At 44.3% G+C, this 15,370-nt stretch overlaps 1 protein-coding gene across 2 annotated transcripts in view; it reads left to right on the top strand.

The window, feature by feature from the left end:
• RNF150 (ring finger protein 150) overlaps nt 1–15,370 on the top strand; it is a 241,575-nt gene that overhangs the window by 217,335 nt on the left and 8,870 nt on the right. The gene's annotated exons all lie outside the window — the stretch shown is intronic.

A 15,370-nucleotide genomic window follows, 5' to 3' on the forward strand; every position in this document is an offset into this window, starting at 1 on the left:
TCCACCCTGTCTCGGTGCCAGTTACGTCCCCGCCTCCATCCCCCCTTCGTCCTCCCCTCCATCCTCCCCTCCGTGCCCCCCTCCATCCTCCTCTCTGTCCCCCTCCATCCCCACCTCCTTCCTCCCCTCCGTCCTCACCTCCACCCTCCCCTCCATCCTCCTCTATGTCCTCCCCTCCATCCTCTCTGTCCCTGCCTCCGTCCTCCCCTCTGTCCTCTCCTCTATCCTCCCCTCCATCCCTCCCTCCATCCCCTTCTCCGTCCTCCCCTCCGTGCCCCCCTCCATCCTCCTCTCCGTCACACCTCTGCCCTCCCCTCCGTCCTCACCTCCGTCCTCCCCTCCATCCTCCCCTCCTCTGCATCCTCCCCTCCATCCTCCTCTGCATCCTCCCCTCCATCCCCCACTCCGTACCCCCCCCTTCCTCCCCTCCATCCCCCACTCCGTCTTCCCCTCTGTCTTCCCCTCCGTCCTCCCCTCTGTCCCCGCCTCGGTCCTCCCCTCCGTCCTCCTGCACCACAGCAGCGCCCGCTGGTCCCTAGCCGACCCCTGGACTGCTATGGAGCACTGAGCACCGAGCACCATCAGCAGCACCGAGGCAAGAACAGGAGGCCGGGTTCAAGGCCTAGCTCAGCCACTGAGGCGCTGCGGGAGACCTTGGGGGAAACGGCCCTTCTGAGACTCAGGCAGCGGCTCTCACAGGAGCTCAGGGGTCTCACAGAACTTGATAAAGTAGAGCAAATGATGGTGACGATGAAGACAGAATAATGATAGTGATAATTGTGAAAAAGGGCTTAAAACAATTCTTTCATTCTTTCTTGGGACCATCGATTGAAAGTGGTCATTTACGCTTCCTCATTTCTTTTGTTCTTCTGATGTTTACTTTCTGAAAGCCAAAAGAATGATAGCACCTAGGAGCTGCATAAAACTCCTTAAAATACCTCTTCCCTAGGGAAGAAAGTGACCATGTGTTCTTACTCCGAAAAGAAGGAAAGGAAAAGAAAACTAACATTTTATGGAAAATGTCCTGGAAGATACATACAAGGAAGAATTGTTACAATAGAAATTATAAATAATCTAAGCGTCTTTCTTTTTAGAAAAGGACAAATAGAATGTAGCATATTTTTAGATGGACTAGTTAGCAGCACTTAAACAGAATTAAATATAGAGTATGATTAAATCTCAAAAACAAGATTAAGAAAAAATAAGTTGAAAAATAACATTTACATCAAGCTTTCATTTGTGTAAAAAATTTAATACTTACACAAAATAGCACTTAACTTACTCATAGGTATATCTCTTACCTGCATAGATTTCTGGGCACGTGAGCCCTCCCTCACCCCCACCACCACACACATACATGTTTGTATAAAATGTACTGTAGGGATGAGCCCCTGGGGGGCTCAGTGGTTGAGTATCTGCCTTTGGCCCAGGTCGTGACCCCCCGCAGGGTCCTGGGATCGAGTCTTACATCGGGCCCCTGCATGGAGCCTGCTTCTCCCTCTGCCTGGGTCTCTGCCTCTCTGTGTGTCTCTCTGCAATAAATAAATAGAAATCTTTTTTAAAAAAATAAAAAATAAAACGTACTGTAAAGAGTCCTGTCAAGTCATATCAGTGGTTGCTTTGTTGGGAGTATAAAACTAGAAATGACGTACAAAGGCAACAAATGTGATTTTGCTGTTTTCGCTTTTATTGAAAAGACAAACCGAAATATAATATGGTTTATGAAGTGAATATTTATTCAGAGCCTAGTAGAACCCAGACTCTTCTTTCTGTGCTGGGGAATCTTGTGGTGCTGATGTCTCTGGCCTCATGCACATGACACTATATCGAACGAGACAGAAGGACATAATGTATAGAATAGAATATTAGCATAGGACTATCAAAAATAAAATTAAAATAAGGCCAGATAAGTCATCAGAGAGTGATCAGGGGCTATTAGCTCAGAGGACAGCTTCTCTGAGGAGGTGACTTTGGAAACCAGTATCAGTGCTCAGTGATGGAGGCATAGCACCCTCGGTCACTGTATTCCTCCCTACGCTTTTGTGACTTTTTTTGTTTTTAGTATCTAGCCCCATTCCCCTCACTCCCACCAAGAAAATCTGCTTCAAGGTACTGGGAGATTTTTAAAGAGGTACCAAACCCAGATAAAGCACTTAGGGACTTCAACCTTTTAACCAATGATTAGTGATAGTGAGTCTGGAAAAGCATTCCATAAATTCATGATTTAATTTAATATCTGGAAAACACCCAAATGCAAATCATTTTTTAAAGGTACTCACTTCAGAGTTCAACAAAATCTTCCTAAAAGGTAGGGATTCAAGAAAAATGGCAGTGATTCTCCAGGGCGAGGTAATGGGGGATGTAGGCATCAAGACTGTCATGGGGAGGGATAAGATTTGTATATTTATCCAAAGGGAGGATGGCTTTCTTTTTTTAAGTTTGAGAATGTGCTTGTAAAGGGGAAATGAAGAGTTGGAAGGAGCTGTTTAAGAAGTTAGAACACGGGGACTCCTGGGTGGCTCAGCAGTTGAACGTCTGCCTTTGGTGGTGATCCTGAGGTCCTGGGATCGAGTCCCATGTCGAGTTCCCCATGAGGAGCCTGCTTCTCCCTCTGCCTGTGTCTCTGCCTCTCTCTATGTGTCTCTCATGAATAAATAAATGAAATCTTTAAAAAAAAAAAAGAAGAAGAAGAAGAAGAAGTAGTTAGAACACCTCGTCTCAACACCAACATAATAATAAGCGTTGTAATAAGCACATGACTATGGGTTCCTCGTGTGCCTCCTCACTTAGAAGTGGGTGAGATGGATTCATCCACCTGCAAACAACCTGAACAGCAGTTCCAGCTTCTCCGTTACCGCCATGAAAACCTACATTTTATTATTAAGGGTTTCTCTGAACCAGAAACTAGGCTAAGTGTTTCCTGTCCATTACCTTACTGGATTGAAAGAGTGAGTGATAAGTAGACCCTAAAGCTCTTCTGGCTTCATGTGCTTGGCTATGTAACAAAGGAGGCCCAAGAGAATAGAAGAGCAGTGGTTTCTCTCCCCGAGGGCCAGAGTGGAGGACAAATGTCTGGCTTAGCTTAATGGAGCCCCCCACTCATACGCTTTTCCCGTCATGCCCCCTTAACTGATTGATCAGCTTGCCTCTTTAGTGGTCCCTGATCCAAGTCCGGTGGAGGGGATGGAGGTCCCCCATATACAGCGCCAAGCAATTCTGAGACACCAGCAGCATGTCCGAGAGTACAACTCAATTGTGACCCCATCTACGTGGAGATAGCATCAGATTCCCCAGGTTAAGGGTTTAGTCCCACAGCCCCCGCCCCCCGCCCCCCGCAACCACTTCTGATGCCAGTCATAAGCCCAGGCTGTCTCCTTGTGCTTCTGATAGACCAGCTATAGATTTTTGGTTCCAACAACCTCCTCCTTGGGTTCAACTAATTTGCTAGCACAGGAGCACCTGGGTAGCACAGTTGGTTAAGCATCTGACTCTTGGTTTTGGCCCAGGTTGTGATTTCAGGGTCATGAGATGGAGCCTCATGTCTGGCTCTGCGCTTCATCAACAACATGAAGAGGTGCATATGGCAAGTTCTCGAACAAAGGAGCTTCTTCCCCCAAGGAGCTTGGTGCCTGACCCTGAAGCATTCTGGTTCTCCAAGTGTGGAAGTTCTTAGAAAAAAAGGGACCAAAACGACATCCTCTTGGGTCTTTATGAAGGCGCCATTACATCGTCATGACTAAGTCATTGGCTGATTGAACCTTCCAGCCCCTCTCCTCTCCCTGGAGGTTGGAGTGGGATTGATCCAACCCTCTGATCATATGGTTGGATCTCCTGCCCTTGATGAGGTCCAGAAGCCACCTTCATTAATAATAAGACACTCATTTCATCTTTATGGCTCTAAAGTGTTTTCAGAAACTGTGGATGAAGATCAAATATATCTAAGAAATATATTTTGGTCATATGAATAATCAAATATATCTTTCTAATCATTATGTCACATTACATCATTTCTATCTCCTTTTGGTTTTTTTTTACTCTAAACTCATGGCAAGGAATTCCCATTGCATGGCCAAATATTGATTAAAATTCTGGTTTTTACTCTAAACACAAGGAGTTAGAAATGGCATCCTGTGAGCCAGAGGAATGGATTAGGTTATGATCTTATAATGTATGACTGGACCACTGCTCTTGCTATTATGTGCTTTAGATAGAATGTATTAGGTTTTCCAGGAAGGCATATCCATCTCAATTACTGTGAATTTTAGTAATTTGTTGTTGGGATACCAACTCATGCTCTCGGTCAAAATGCCAGGCCTCTTTAGCTAACTAAGATGAATCTAGCAGTTTTTGAGGGCTTATTTGTGCCACCCCTTTGAGTCTTCCCACTGTACCCCAAAACACGAGGTCGTAACCTATTCTCGCACCAGCCAAAGGTGAATTATGCAGCATTTGTTGGAGGAGGCAGAGGCAACCAGGGATTCTTCTAAACAAATGACTTGTAGTCTTGAAGTTTTATAAGCAGGCTTCTCCATGTGCTTTCTGGGGAAGCAGTTGGTCAGAATGGTCAGAAATGACAACCATAGTTAAAACTTTTTTTTTCATAGTAAAAACTTTAAATCGATTTTGGTAGTAGAACAGATTGATGTAAAAATGATGCCCACACACAGAGACCCAAATATGCTCTTGGCAGTGTCCAGCCTCTAGCACTGAACTGTTTATTGCCTTACTGTTTGCTTAGGTCCTTCTTGAGGACTTACATTTCAGCAGAATCCCTATTGAAAATGCTTCTTTCTTTTAAAAAGGTATGTGGGGCACCTGGGTGGCTCAGTGGTTGAGCGTCTGCCTTTGGCTAAGGTGGTGATCCTAGGGATCAAGCCCCATGTCGGATCACCTAGGAAAGTGTAGAGGGAGAAGGAAGGGACCTCCTCGGGCCACCCCCTTCTCTCCTTACACCAGGAATTATTGATTTAGGAAGCAGGAACCCTAACTCAGCAAAAAAGCAGAGCCCTGCAGTTTGGGGAGACTCTTAGGGATTAGCCCTAAAGGCAGGTAATATGGTGCCTTGGGCTCCCTGCGGGGAGCTTGCTTTTCCCTCTGCCTGTGTCTCTGCCTCTCTCTGTGTCTCTCAAGAATAAATACATAAAATTTTTAAATAAGTAAGTAAATAAATAAATAAATAAATAAATAAGGCATGTGTAAGAAACTGTGTTCCTACTTCTGCCCCCCCATCCCTTCCAGAGAGAAGTGAAAGATTCCCTACTTTGCCATGTTCTGCAGCTTGACCTTTAAACCAGACTTCTTGTTTCCATCAGAACCCTGTTCTCTAGTTTCCTCTGACTCTTGTGTTACTATCTTGTAACAGGGTGACACTTACACAAGCAGTAGGGATGAGGTTGTCACATGGTGAATGAGCTCTTGACGAAATGTTGATGCATCAGCCTACATCCAATAACACTGAGGAAACAGAACACTGGGGTGGTGACCGGGAAAGAAAGGGTACCCATTGTCTGCCAGCACGTTAATGGGTGAAGAAGGAAGAAGCCAAGAATCTAAATGGGAAATGAATAAAGCAGATTCTGAGTAAATTTATTAAATACAATGCTAGCAGTGCATCATCTGGCGTAGCATGTGTAACACACGCTGAAGCAGAGCACCGTGTGTATGTGTGCACGCACATGCGTGCGTATGTGTATATATACATAAATGTACCAAATGTCATAGTCTACAAAAAAAAGTATTATTATCACTATTTTGTTGAGAAAGATACTGAGACTGTTTATTTTTCCGCAATTTAAGCAAGTACTTCTTATGCACAGGATAATAAAATCCATGTGTGTGGGGCGGGGTGGGGGGGAGTTCATGACTTTTCAGCCTGGCATTCAAATTCCTCTTCATTTTAGTACAGCCTGCCTTTCCAGCCTCATCACTGTAATCAGTGAGGCCAGTCAGGAAAATGGCAATCACTCTAGGTATTTAAAAAGAGGGGAATTTAATACAAGAAGCTGATCACAAAAATCTTGGGGAGAAAATGAACGCCAAGCCTTACCTCACACCATATATAACATTAACTTAAAATGGATCCTAGATCTTCAACATGTGATATACCAGGATCATCTTGATTCAGGAAAAGCATTTGACAGAGTTCTACACACAGTCATGATAAAAAACATTCAATAAACTAGAAATAGAAGGAAATTACCTCAGTGTCTTAAAAGTCACATAGGAATAGCCCACAACAAACATCGTACTCGGTGAAAAGCTGAAAGCTTTTTCTCTAAGATCAGGAACAGAACAAGGATGCTTGCTGACTCTCACCACTTCTATTTAACACAGCACTGAGTCCTAGCCTGAGCAGTTAGGCAAGAAAAAGGTAGAAAGCATCCACATTGGAAAGAAAAAGTCATAGATCTATGTGTGAAGATGACGTGATAATATGTAGAAAAATCCCAAAGATTCAAAAAAATTCCTATCCGCACTAATAAATAAATTCAGCAAAATTGCAGATACAAAATCAACACACAAAAAACAACTGCTTTTCTATAACACTAATGATGAATAACCTGAGAGGAAATTAAGAAAATAATCTAATTTACAATAACACCAAAAAGAATACAGTATTTAGGAATAAATGTAACTAAGGAGATGAAAGACTTGTATACTAAAAACTATAAATAAAATATTGCCCAAAGAGGGGCACCTGGTGACTCAGTTAGTTAAGCACCTGACTCTTGATTTCAGCTCAGGTCATGATCTCAGGGTTGTGAGATCGAGCCCTATGTTGGGCTCTGTGCTCAGTGTGGGGCCTACTTCAGGTTATCTCTCTCCCTCTGCCTACCGTCCTTCTCCCTGTCTAAAACCAACAACAACAACAGCAAAAAGCATTTCCAAAGGAGATTGAAGAGACACAAATAAATGGAAAAATATCCCATAGTCATGGATTAGAAGACTTAATATTGTAATGTGTTGACACTACCCCAAATAATCTGCAGGTCCAATTCAGTCCCTACCAAAATCTCAATGGCATTTTAAAAAATATATTTATTTATTTTGAGAGAGAGAGAGCACATGGAGAGGGCCAGAGAGAGAGGATTCTGGGGATCTGTTGCACAACAATGTACTTAGAGTGGAGAGGAGCGTGTATTTGAAAATGTTGTGTATTTGAAAATTGTTTTGAGGGTGAATCTAATGAGTTATGGTCTTTTGACACACACACACACACAGAGTTTGGCCATTTTTTATATAATTTACATATACCTACCATATGGATCCAACACTGCACTTCTAGGTGTTTACTCAAGAGCAATGAAGATGTATGTCCTCCAAAAGACTTGCATGCAAATGCTCATAGCAGCTTGATTCCGGATAGCCGAACCCTGGAAATAACTGCAATGTGTGTCACCTTGTGAGTAGATAAGCAAACTGTGATATATCCATCCAATGGAATACTATTCAGCAATAAAAAGGAATGAATTATTGATACATGCAACATCATGGATGGGTCTCAAAATGAGTAGACTGAGTGAAGGAAACCCTGACGCCAGCGAGTGCGCCGTGCCAGGAAATGGCATTTATATAAAATTCTAGAAAATGCACCTTAAATTAGAGCCACGATTCTTCACTGGGAGTGATTTAGCCTCTCCAGTGACATTAGGCAATGTCTGGAGGCTTTTTTGGTTGTCTCAGTGGGGGAGAGGATGACACTACTGGCATTCAGTGGGTAGAGATCAAGGTGCTGCTACATCCTACAATTCACAGGACAACCCCGCACACACACACGCACAGCATTTGGGGTTGGATAATTCCAGCCCTAAATGTCAATTATACCAGTGTTGAAAAAAAATCTGAAAAAGAGTTAACTTTTTCAAAAAAACAGATCAGATGTCACCGGAAGCCAGTAACTGAAGGAAGGATTGACCATAAAGGGGCATTGGGACACTTTGGGAGGAAACAGAAATTTTATCTCAAAACACCCTCAGGATCGTAATGGTGGTTGCACAGATACATACGCATTGGGACACTTTGGGAGGAAACAGAAATTTTATCTCAAAACACCCTCAGGATCGTAATGGTGGTTGCACAGATACATACGCCCATCACATCCATCAGAACTGATCACATTGTACACTAGGCTCCACGCATACCATGGGCTCAAACTCATGACCCTGAGATCCAGAGTCACACAGGCTCTACTGACTGAGCCAGGTGCCCTCAAATTATATACTTTAAACAGATGCAATTTAGTGTAGGTAAATCATGCTTCAGTAAAGTTGATTTACTAAAAAAAAAAAAAAAAAAAAAAAAATAGTGTACCCAGGGGTGTTACCAAGAGCTCTCGAGTGTGTATCTGCTCTTCTGATGTTGCCAGAGCTGTCTTACTTCTTTGGGGAAGCCACCAGCCCTGACGCTAACTGGGAACCCACACTCTCCCCACTCCGGGCGGTTAGCAGTTGAAACCACTGCCACCACTTCTGGAACCCACAACCTGAACCAGAAGTGTAGTAGCTTCCCTCTTCCCCCTCCCTCCACCTCCTTGGAGCCAGCTGGGAAAGCATTCTGGGAGATGCAGTTCCCAGCCTTCTAGCTCCCTGTGAACGTGAACGAGAGAGCACAGAGGGCAGGAAGGGTGCAAAATCCCTCTGAGATTCATCTGGCACGGGGCTCGTCATCGTCCATGACCTAAGCAACCGTTGAATCCACGTGCCTTGATGTTTGCTCTGATGACACCTAATCATTCTGGTCGGCCTAAAACGAATGCCATCCCCCCCTTCCCAGTACCAGTTAGACCTCACCACTGGGTTACCTGTGACCTACTTCATGAACCCTTTGGATGAGCCAGTTGGAGGCAAAATTCTCCCCACCCCTTTGTTTCTTTAGCACTTTATTTATACTACGTTTAGCATCTATCCCCTTCGATTAAACTTACGTAGCAGGTACAAGTCTGATTGATCTCCTGTACTAGATCGAGTTCAACCTAAAGGTAGAGGCTGTTTTAGTTCACCTTTATGTCTTGCCGTTGCTGCCCCTTCCTGGGTACGTGACTTTGGACGAGCTGGTCCACTTGTACCATGTGTAGCGCTCCCTGGGCAACCGTACACCCGCTTGCCCACTCAAAGTCGGACTAACTCGGGACGGGGAGTCCGTAGGCGGTGCCCCGGCCCCCCAAAACCTCACTTCTGAGAAGACCTGGGAAGACAAGGTTGCAAGTCAGCCAGGCCGGTGAGCATCTCCCCTCTGGTGCTCTTGCGTCTACAGCAGTGGTTGGAGATGAGGTCTTGTTTTCAAGAAGAAACGCGCTGGGAGCAGTGGACGGAAGAGCTCCACTTTCCTTTGAAACCTTATTTTTCATGGGAAAAAAAAAAAAAAAGCTTTTATGTGATGCAGAGCGGCTCCTGGCATGAAACGCCAGGCCTCCTGGAGAATCAGGACACCTGGGGGGTTCTAGTCATCACCACTTTGCTCCCAACATGAAGAAGGTTCCTCTGAGCACAGTGTTTGCTAATTGTGAGCAGAGACAGGCAGGAAATATCAAACCTCATTCTGGGAAGGATGATCTTCTTCTTTAGCTTTGAAAAACCACCACGAAGAAACAATTAAGTAGGAAAGCGGTGACTTCATATGAAAAGTGTCATGTCAAGGTAGTAGAACACAGGGGATCCCTGTGGGGCTCAGCGGTTTAGCGCCTGCCTTTGGCCCAGGGCGTGACCCCAGAGTCCCGAGACCGAGTCCCACATCGGGCTCCCTGCATGGGGCCTGCTTCTCCCTCTGCCTGTGTCTCTGCCCCGCCCCCCATCTCTCTCTGTCCCTCTCTGTCTCTCATGATGAATAAATTAATTTTAAAAAGTCTAAAAAAAAAAGGGGGTAGTAGAACACAAAGTAAACCAAAATAGGCACCAGAAAGAAAGCCGAGCACCCTTGCTGCATATAGTAATGAGCCCTCGAGCTCACCCAGGACGCAGTCTCCTCAGAGGACGGTGCTTGTTAAGCTTTTGGTGGTTTCTGCGAGAATCCAGCGGAAGCAGTCCCCTTACCACATAGCCATAGAGGCGTGCGTGTGATTGTAGGTACCTGGATGCACCTGCTAATCCTCAGGTTAAGGGTCTCACCTCTGAAGTGTAGATGTGGTCAAGTTCACGCACTCCGGAGCCAGGACTAGGTTCGAATTCTAGTTCCCACCCCTCCCTGCAGCGTCAGCTCAGGAGGTCTTTAACTTCTCCGAGCTCTAGTTCTAGCACCTGAAGATGGACGTAATACTATGTCACGGGTTGATTTTGAATATTAGACTAGACAATCTGTTTAAACACTTGGCATGATCCCCGGCAGGTACTAAGGACTCGATACTGCGCTGAGATTGTTATCAGCTAATAAAATACAGAACTTGAGCCCTACATGGCCCGGGAGGAACTCACCCACTCTCAGTGCTACGGAGGTCTGCCAAGGGCCTCCTGTTTCTGAGGGAGCGTGGCGGGATCCTGAAATGGCAACGATGACAGTGGTGTCATCGGGGAAATGACGGGGGCAGGCCCGGGAGGCCCGACGTCGGGCAAGGCGGATCTCAGTGTCTTCTGGTCTCAGGAAGGCACACTCTATGCGCACTTACACCAGCCACAGCAGAAATACGACGGCAACGCCCATTTCACAAAGGGAACCTGCGAGCCTGTAGGCAATTTTTGTTTTTTAAAGAAGGAAGAGAAAGATCAAAGCTATTAATCATTTACGGACCCAATAGAATACGTCCCAACACGAAGAATGTTTTTGGTTAACCACAGTGATTTTGTTTACAGTTAAATGTGGAAATGTATGAAAGCGGTAGTTATGGGTCAATACAATAGGTTACAAGGCTCCATCTAAAATGGAGTAAAAAAAAAAAAAAACACAAAAAAATAAAAAATAAAATAAAATATAAAATAAAATAAAATGGAGTATTTTCTGCCCACCATCTCCTCAGATGCTCATGAACGCTGCGGTAAAGACACTCCAGACTACAAACTGGATGACGGGGTTAGCCTTAAAATCCACCCAACCGAACCGGTGGTACTCACAGTACCTCGTCTCTTTGGGTATGGATTGCTGATGGTGGGTACGGGCCTATACGGGAGAGAAACCTGAATATGCTGAAGAGAAAAGAAGGAAACGAGTCGATCTCTGCCCATTTTCAGTCTCTTTGGGGGCTCACCCTCCTCTCCTGTTCTTCCACCCTTTCCTTAAATGTGAGGTTTTAAACGTACGTATCTACCCAGGCCAAGTACCATGAACCAGGGCCGCAGACCCAGAGCGTCTTTGCCCTAAGCTAAGCAGGGCAGCCTTCCTGCTGCCCTCAAGGATTCCGCTCCGGGAATTGGGCATATACGGCCAGAGATCTCTGTTTCCAAGATAAATCTCAAGTCTAGGTTTGTATGTAAAATATCCTGACTTTTAAATAGAAGAAAACATGGCGTGGGCCAAACAAGTCGTGTTGGCAGCATGAGTTGGACCCTTTGGCCGTGGGTCTCCGTGTTCCAGGGACCTCTGCCCCTCGTGTTTTCTCTATGATCTTTTCCTAGAGAAACATCATCCACTCTTATGGTTTCAAATCTCTTTGGGAAGCTTCTCACATCATTTATTGTCCTCCAGATCCCTGTAGCTACCTGCCGACCCCACGTCTCCTTTCGCAGGTCTTACCGGTGTCTCCAACCTGGCGCACATGAAACCAGACTCTTTTTTTTTTTTTTTAAGATTTTATTTATTTATTCGTGAGAGACAGAGAGAGAGAGGCAGAGACACAGACAGAGGGAGAAGCAGGCTCCATGCAGGGAGCCCGATGGGGGACACTATCCCTGGATCCCGTGGTCACATCCTGAGCCCAAGGCAGACGCTCAACCGCTGAGCTACCCAGATGTCCCTGAAACCAGACTCTTGATCTCTCCCCACCAGTTCATCTTCTTGCTGACTACATGGTACCTGTATTGCTCAAGAAATGTGGGCGTTATCCTCTACTTTCTCCTCTCTGGCTACCCTTGCGCAGCGATCACCTACTTCTACAATATTTCTCCGGTGTGTCCCCGTATCTCCCCAAGCCACCATCACATTTCATCTATTTTGCTGCAATAGCTTCCTCCAGATTCCCTCCCCTCTTTGTCCTACTGACCTGTTCTCCACGTAACAGCAAGAGCGATCTTTTAAAATATTAAGTGGATCCTGTGACTCTCTGTTTCAGCCCTCTCGATGTCTTTACAATGCATGAAAACCAAGAGAAGGAAGTATGTCAAGTGGGTATGGTACCACTGCATCCAATGGACTGAGAGTAATTTTTTTTTCATCTGTAAGACAGGAATCATGATACCTCCATCAAAGGGGTGTTGTGAGGACTCAGTAAAGGCCAATGTTATTTCTGCCTTTCTTTTGTATCAGCTTTTGCAGGGAAGGAGGTAACAGTTCAGTGAACCTTTATATTGTTAATAGCTACTTTACACTCCCCAATTGGTACCACCTACAGAGAACCTTCTAAATGTTTTAGTGACAGTGGTTTCATTTGTATTATTGTGGCGGCAAAGAAAAACATCTGCCTTAATTAAAAGATAAAGCCTGGCTGGCTCAGTAGGTTAAGCATTTGCCAGGCCTTGCTCGGGTCAGGTCGTGATCTCTGGGTCCTGGGATTGGGCCCCTCCTCGGGCTCCCCGCCCCAAAAGGAGGCTGCTTTTCCCTCACCTTCTGCCTGCTGCTCCCCCTGCTTGTGTGTGGACTCGCGCTCTCTCTTTCTCTGTCAAATAAATAAAATATTAAAAAAAAAGAAAAGATAAAAACCCCACTTTTAAAAATTATGGAACAAGCCAAGTTCAATTAAAATCACAGGACAGGGATCCCTGGGTGGCGCAGCTGTTTGGCCCCTGCCTTTGGCCCAGGGTGATGCACCCTGGAGACCCAGGATCAAATCCCACGTTGGGCTCCTGGTGCATGGAGCCTGCTTCTCCCTCTGCCTGTGTCTCTGCCTCTCTCTCTATCATAAATAATTTTTTTAAAAAATCACAGGACAGAGTAAAATAATAATTTCAAATGTTTTCAGATCATTTTTTTTAAGTTTTGAAATGGAAAATGATTAGCTGATAGGGTTGAGGCACTGCTACATCATGAAAATTGAACCACTTTTTGGCAAGCATCCGATTTCATTGATTTGAATTCAGCTTTGCCCGGAGCTGGGCGAGACAGTTTCCAAAATAGCATCATGAATTCAGCGGCGTAGCCCTATCAGTCCCCATGGCCTTTCTGTCTTTCGATTCACAAGTTCCAATTTAGAAAACACCACAGTGAGAATCATGAAATCTGCTGAGGCCAGTGGCTTAAAAAGCCAGGAGTAAAGGTGAGAAGCTGCCACCGCAGGTACATGGAGCATCTTTATAGAACTCTTAACTCAGACCTTCATGTGGGTGGCCTTTAAAAAAAAAAAAAAAAAACCTAGATATTTATGAGTCATAAAACCACTCCATGACGAGCTCCTTGGTTGACGTACAGTGTACTTGTGAGCTGAAAATGTTGGCTGCCCTTGAGCTGAATTAGTTCATGAACCATTGCAAAAAAAAAAAAAAAAAAATAGAGATTATAGGTCTATACTATAACCCTCATTTTTTATCTCCAGGAATAAGTATAATCAGCTTTCACTACACCTCAAAGTAGTGAATTCTCCCATTTGGTATATACTTGAAGTAAATATATAACACACAGCCCTCTTTTGATTAATAAAAGAATGTTTTAAATAAAAATAATTTGAAGGGTTGTGCACAAAAAGAGGCAACTTTGTTCCTCGGTGGTCATTTTATTGAATATTTGCTGAGAAACCAGCATGTAGGAGGCGCTGTGCTAGTTTGACATCAACATATACAGGTACAAACTGTAACAACTAGAAAGGACTCTGAGATATCCAGTCCAGAATCATTTTCTTTAATGTTTTATTTATTTATTCATGAAAGACACACAAAGAAAGGCAGAGACATAGACAGAAGGAGAAGCAAGCTCCCTGTGGGGAGCCTGATGTGGGACTTGATCCCAGGACTCCAGGATCACACCCTGAGCCGAAGGCAGACACTCAACCACTGAGCCACCCAGGCATCCCCAGAATCATTTAATAGACAATTCAACTTTAACCCTAAAGGAGAAAGGGACTTACATAGAGCAACACGTGTAGTTACTCACTATAGCTGAGACTAGAATACAGTCTCATAAAGTAAAACAGGTTCCCAATTCTCATGAAAATCATTTTAATTATATATACTTCTCATTGCAAAAGTGATGCTTTAGGAGAGTGCCAAGTCGATTGAACACATGAGACTACTTCCAGCCTCTCCTAAAACCCCACAAAGACTGTAGCAAACGGATTTTGTAAGGTGTAGACCAAACATGGACAGGGAAAAGGTAAAAAGAGACAATAACAAGAGCTGGGCAGCTGAAAAAAAAAAATGGATGAAGGACCAAGGACTTAGTGGATCTGAGAAACAAAGCCGAGCTCCCATGTCCAGCTCTGCAGGTTGGGCACTGTCCAAATCTAGTGGACACTGCTTACCTAGACTCCAAAGGGAAGGCTTTCTCTGGAGCGGTGCTGAGCATAGCCTGCACAACAGCAAGCAAGCTGTGGCCCTGAGGAGAAAACAAACGCAAAGCAGCCATAAGGGAAGGGAAAACCATCCCAACTTGCAAAAAAAAATTCCCCAAAAGTCAGGGGTTGACAGTACCAGACAGCTCTGGGTAAGAGGATAAATGGGAAGGAAGTGCACATGCACAATTAAAACCGGGCTATAGGTGCAGGTACAGATATAGACGGAGTACAGGTGTAGTCACAACTGCAGGTGTAGGTACAGGTATTCGCCAGCCTAGCATGTATTTTGTTGTCAAGTGTGGGGCAGGGGTCCAATTCCACCTTTTGTTTTCATGTAAAAGAATGCTGTGGAAAAAAAAAAAAAGAATGCTGTGAGCATTTTCTTATGTAACTGCAAGCTCTTTGGAAATGTCCCTTTAGAGAGGGGCACTTGACGGGATGAGCACTGGGTGTTATTCTGTATGTTGGCAAATTGAACACCAATAAAAAATAAATTTATTATAAAAAAAATTTTTAAATGTTGAATTTAAAAATAAATAAATAAATAAATTTATTTTTTAAAAGAAAGGAAATGTCACTTTAATTGCTAGGACAAGAAGATTGTGCTCTAAAAGCAACACACTTTCCTCGAGTATTCTATATTGTTGGACTTTGTTACTTGAGGTCTTCTGCTATGAATAATGCTTCAATGAATATTTTTGCATCTCTATTTCTCTATGATACACCCCATAAATGAAATTACTGAGTGAAAATGTCACAGAGCTACATGCAGTATACCAAAGTACCTGCCTCAGTGTACTATTGCAT

The sequence above is a fragment of the Canis lupus genome, chromosome 20 (genome assembly GCF_048164855.1).
Source record: "Canis lupus baileyi chromosome 20, mCanLup2.hap1, whole genome shotgun sequence".
In the NCBI taxonomy this organism is placed as follows: domain Eukaryota; kingdom Metazoa; phylum Chordata; class Mammalia; order Carnivora; family Canidae; genus Canis; species Canis lupus.